Below are 6000 nucleotides of genomic sequence, written 5' to 3'. Positions count from 1 at the left end.
CTCGGGGGCCGAGGGTACCTCGGGCTGGGCCGAGGGTACCTCGGGCTGAGCCGAGGGTACCTCGGGCTGAGCCGAGGGTACCTCGGGCTCGGGCGTGTCGTCGAGCTTGACGGAGGGTTGATGCAGATCCCGGGAGAAGACGTCCGGGGGGACTGTCGTTCGCCCCGAGGCTATCTTAGCCAGCTCGTCTGCGGTTTCGTTGTAGCGTCGAGCGATGTGGTTGAGCTCGAGCCCGAAGAACTTGTCTTCTAGGCGCCGAACCTCGTCGCAGTAGGCCTCCATCTTCGGGTCGCGGCAGTGGGAGTTCTTCATGACTTGGTCGATGACGAGCTGCGAATCACCGCGAGCGTCGAGGCGTCTGACCCCTAGCTCGATGGCGATCCGCAATCCGTTGACCAGAGCTTCGTACTCGGCCACATTGTTGGACGCCGGGAAGTGGAGGCGCAGCACGTAGCGCAAGTGCTTTCCGAGGGGCGAGATGAAGAGCAGGCCCGCGCCGGCCCCCATCTTCATCAGCGACCCGTCGAAAAACATGGTCCAGAGCTCCGGTTGGATCGGGGTCGTTGGCAGTTGGGTGTCGACCCATTCGGCCACGAAATCCGCCAACACTTGGGACTTGATGGCCTTCCGAGGGGCGAACGAGATCGTTTCGCCCATGATTTCCACCGCCCACTTCGCGATCCTGCCGGAGGCCTCTCGGCACTGGATGATCTCCCCCAGGGGGAAGGATGACACCACAGTCACCGGATGGGACTCGAAGTAGTGTCGCAGCTTCCGCCTTGTCAGGATCACAGCATACAGCAGCTTTTGAACTTGTGGGTAGCGGATCTTAGTCTCGGACAGCACTTTGCTGATGAAGTAGACCGGCCTCTGAACGGGCAATGTATGCCCTTCCTCCTGCCTTTCGACCACAATCGCGGCGCTAACCACCTGAGTGGTCGCGGCGACGTAGACCAAGAGGGCTTCTCCGTCCGCCGGCGGCACCAAGACAGGCGCTTTTGTAAGGAGCGCCTTCAGGTTGCCGAGGGCTTCCTCGGCCTTAGGGGTCCAAACGAAACATTCGGCCTTCCTTAAGAGGCGGTACAGAGGCAGACCTCTTTCGCCGAGGCGTGAGATGAAGCGGCTCAGGGCCGCGAGGCATCCCATGACCCTCTGTACCCCTTTTAAGTCCTTGATGGGTCCCATGCTGGTGATGGCCGCAATCTTCTCCGGGTTGGCTTCGATGCCTCGCTCGGAGACGATGAACCCTAGGAGCATGCCTCGGGGGACCCCGAAGACACACTTCTCAGGATTAAGCTTGACTCCTTTCGCCTTGAGACACCGGAATGTCACTTCAAGGTCGGAGAGGAGGTCGGAAGCCTTCCGCGTCTTGACTACAATGTCATCGACGTAGGCCTCGACTGTGCGACCGATGTGTTCGCCGAACACATGGTTCATGCACCGCGGGTACGTCGCGCCCGCATTCCTCAAACCGAACGGCATGGTGACATAGCAGTACATGCCGAACGGCGTGATGAAAGAAGTCGCGAGCTGGTCGGACTCTTTCATCCGGATCTGGTGATACCCTGAGTAGGCATCGAGGAAGGATAGGGTTTCGCACCCAGCAGTGGCCACGATTTGGTCGATGCGAGGCAGAGCGTAGGGAACCTTCGGACATGCTTTGTTGAGACCAGTGTAGTCTACACACATCCGCCATTTCCCCCCTTTCTTCCTCACAAGCACAGGGTTGGCAAGCCATTCGGGATGGAATACCTCTTTGATGAGCCCCGCTGCCATTAGCTTGTGGATCTCTTCGCCAATCACTCTGCGCTTCTCCTCGTCGAATCGGCGCAGAGGCTGCCTGACGGGTCGGGCTCCGGCCCGAATATCCAGCGAGTGCTCGGCGACCTCCCTCGGTATGCCGGGCATGTCCGAGGGACTCCACGCAAAAACGTCGGCGTTTGCGCGGAGAAAGTCGACGAGCACTGCTTCCTATTTGGGGTCGAGCCCGGAACCGATCCGGATCTGCTTGGTGGTGTCGCCACTGGGGTCGAGGGGGACGGCCTTGACCGTCTCCGCTGGCTCGAAGTTGCCGGCATGGCGCTTCACGTCTGGCACCTCCTTGGAGAGGTTCTCCAGGTCGGCGATGAGAGCCTCGGACTCGGCGAGGGCCTCGGCGTACTCCACGCACTCCACGTCGCATTCGAACGCGTGTTTGTACGTGGAGCCGACGGTGATGACCCCGTTGGGGCCCGGCATCTTGAGCTTCAGGTAGGTGTAGTTGGGGACGGCCATGAACTTCGCGTAGCATGGCCTCCCTAGCACGGCGTGGTAGGTTCCTCGGAACCCGACCACTTCGAACGTCAGGGTCTCCCTTCGGAAGTTGGAGGGTGTCCCGAAGCAGACTGGGAGGTCAAGTCGCCCGAGGGGCTGGACGCGCTTCCCAGGGATGATCCCGTGGAAGGGCGCAGCGCCTGCTCGGACGGAGGACGGATCGACGCGCAGGAGCTTGAGGGTCTCGGCGTAGATGATGTTGAGGCAGCTGCCTCCGTCCATCAGGACCTTGGTGAGCCTGACATCGCCGACAACGGGGTCGACGACGAGCGGGTATTTCCCGGGGCTCGGCACATGGTCGGGGTGGTCGGCCCGGTCGAAAGTGATGGGCTTGTCGGACCAGTCTAGGTAGACTGGCGCCGCCACCTTCACCGAGCAGACCTCCCGGCGCTCCTGCTTGCGGTGCCGAGCCGAGGTATTCGCCGCATGCCCTCCATAGATCATGAAGCAGTCGCGGACCTCGGGGAACTCTCCTGCTGGGCGATCTTCATTCTTGTCGTCGTCGTGGGCCCTGCCACCCTCGGCGGGTGGCCCGGCCCTGTGGAAATGACGCCGAAGCATAACGCACTCCTCGAGGGTGTGCTTGACGGGCCCCTGATGGTAGGGGCACGGCTCCTTGAGCATCTTGTCGAAGAGGTTTGCACCTCCGGGGGGCTTCCGAGGGTTCTTATGCTCGGCGGCGGCGACAAGGTCCGCGTCGGCGGCGTCGCGTTTCGATTGCGACTTCTTCTTGCCTTTCTTCTTGGCGCCGCGCGGAGCAGACGCCTCGGGAGCTTCTTCCGATGGGCGGCCCTGGGGCTGCTTGTCCTTTCGGAAGATAGCCTCGACCGCCTCCTTGCCAGAGGCGAACTTGGTGGCGATGTCCATCAGCTCGCTCGCCCTGGTGGGGGTTTTGCGACCCAGCTTGCTCACCAGGTCGCGGCAAGTGGTGCCGGCGAGGAACGCGCCGATGACATCCGAGTCGGTGATGTTGGGCAGCTCGGTGCGCTGCTTCGAGAATCGCCGGATGTAGTCCCGGAGCGACTCCCCCGGCTGTTGCCGGCAGCTTCGAAGGTCCCAGGAATTCCCGGGGCGCACGTATGTGCCCTGGAAATTGCCAGCGAAGGCTTGGACCAAGTCGTCCCAGTTGGAAATCTGCCCCGGAGGCAGGTGCTCCAACCAGGCGCGAGCAGTGTCGGAGAGGAACAGGGGGAGGTTATGGATGATGAGGTTGTCGTCGTCCGTTCCACCCAGTTGGCAGGCAAGGCGGTAGTCCGCGAGCCACAGTTCCGGTCTCGTTTCCCCCGAGTACTTCGCGATAGTAGTCGGGGGTCGGAACCGGGTCGGGAATGGCGCCCGTCGGATGGCCCGACTGAAGGCCTGCGGACCGGGTGGCTCGGGCGAGGGACTCCGATCCTCCCCGCTGTCGTAGCGCCCCCCCACGCCTGGGGTGGTAGCCTCGGCGCACCCTTTCGTCGAGGTGAGCCCGACGGTCGCGTCGATGGTGCTCGTTGCCGAGGTGGCCCGGGGCCGCAGGCGCGGTGTTGCGCGTGCGCCCGGTGTAGACCGAGGCTTCCCGCATGAATCGGGAAGTCGCGGCATGAGGTTCCGAGGGATATCCTTGCCTTCGGGATGCAGTGCTCTCGGCCCGCCGGGCCGCAGCGCCTTCCAGGAGATTCTTGAGTTCTCCCTGGATTCGCCGACCCTCGGTGGTTGACGGCTCCGGCATCGCACGGACGAGCATTGCTACGGTTGCCAGGTTCTGACCGACCCCGCTGGATGCGGGCGGCGGCCTGATCCTGACATCGTTGGCGACGCGGTGCTGGAGACCTTGGGGCAGCTGACGTATTTCTCCGGCCAGGGGTTGGCCCACCCATGCCTGTCCGACGTCCCGACGGATCGGCTCAAGCGCTCCTGTTCCCTCGTTGAGCCTGGCCTGCGCCTCGCGGACTTGCTCGAGTTGTGGGTCGTAACCCCCCGCCGGAGCGGGGACCACAGCTAGCTCCCGTGGGATGTCGGCGCGAGGCACCGGCCTAGGGAGATCACCATCCTCCGGCATGCCAAGATGGTTGCCTTCGGTGGGATCCCCTAGCTCGATGTGGAAACATTCGCGGCTTGGGCCACAGCTCTCGTCGCCAAGGCTGCGGCTTCCATCGGAACAGTCGGATAGGCAGTAGTCACATGCGGTCATGAAGTCCCGCACGGCACTGGGGTTGCCAAGTCCGGAGAAATCCCAACCGATGCCGGGATCGTCATCTTCCTCGGACCTAGAGGGCCCGTAGGTCGAGACGTCCGTCAGTCGGTCCCAAGGCGACCGCATACGGAACCTCAGTGGGGTTGCACTCGCCTCAATGAGAGCGCCCGCCAAAACGAGGTCGTTTGGCGGGTTGAGGCCGAGTTGAAATGACGCAAGATGGGAGTTAGTCGTTACCTTTTGGTCGACGAGGAGCGATGTAGTCACATCGGGGACTGGTTGCGCCATCATCTCCGGTTCGAGGGCGACGTCCTGCAGGCTTTCCGCGAGCGCGCCGACGTCGTCTTCTTGCTCGGGGTCAGCGTGGCGCGGGGGGACGGCGCTTGCCTCCGTCTTGAACGCGAGGTCGACGTCCGGCGTGCCTTCCGTCGGGGCGTCGGGGGCGTTGATTCGCTCGACGGCCGACGAAGCGCGGCCTCCCGTCTGGCCTTGACGGCCTCGCCTCCTCCTCCGTTGGCGGGGGAGGGAACGGAGCGAGCCCGAATGTTGCTCTTCCACCACGCGGGGAAGACGTCGTCGATTCCGCCGCCGGCGGGCGGGTTGTCGGCCGCCATTGTCGTAGTCGCGCGGCGGTGGAAGAAGTATCATGTCGTAGCTGCCGTCGAAGGACATGAACTCAAGAGTCCCGAAACGAAGCACCGTCCCGGGCCGGAGAGGTTGCTGGAGACTGCCCATCTGGAGCTTGACGGGGAGCTGTTCGTCAGCACGCAGCAGGCCCCTACCTGGCGCGCCAACTGTCGGCGTTTCGAGACAGGGGGGTCCCTAAGCCGACGAGTGAGTGTGCTGCGTGCCCCAGCCCAGATGGGTCGAGCGCGTGGGCGAGCGCGAAGGGGGGAGAGGCGAGGTGGCCGGAGTCGAGCGTGAGAGAGGTGTAAGTCCCGCGGCCTTCGTGTTCGTCCCGCGCCCAGGTCAGGTGCGCTTGCAGTAGGGGGGTTACAAGCGTCCACGCGGGTGAGGGAAGCGAGCGGCCCCAAGAGAGCGCCTGTCCCGTCCTCGGTCCCGCGCGGCCAACCCTCTCTGAGAAGGCCCTGGTCCTTCCTTTTATAGTCGTAAGGAGAGGATCCAGGTGTACAAATGGGGATGTAGCAGAGTGCTACGTGTCTAGCGGAGGGAGAGCTAGCGCCCTAGGTACATGCCAATGTGGCAGCCGGAGAGATCTGGGCACCCTGCTGGCGTGATGTCGTGGCTGTCGGAGGTGCGGCGGAGCCTGATGGAGGGACAGCTGTTGGAGCGGTCGAGTCCCTGCTGACGTTGTCCTGCTTCCGTAAGAGAGCCGGGGGCCGCCGTCGTCACAGAGCTTGCGGAGCGCCATCATTGCCCCTCCGGCGGAGCTGGCCGGATGGGACGCCGGTCTTGTTCTCCGTGACCCGAGTCGATTCGGGGTAGGATGATGATGGCGCCTCCTGTTGACGTGGCGGTCTATGCCCTAGGCAGGGCGACGTGGGGGTTCCTCC

This window comes from Zea mays, chromosome 10 (genome assembly GCF_902167145.1).
Source record: "Zea mays cultivar B73 chromosome 10, Zm-B73-REFERENCE-NAM-5.0, whole genome shotgun sequence".
NCBI lineage: Eukaryota > Viridiplantae > Streptophyta > Magnoliopsida > Poales > Poaceae > Zea > Zea mays.
Note: the sequence above shows the minus strand (reverse complement) of the source record.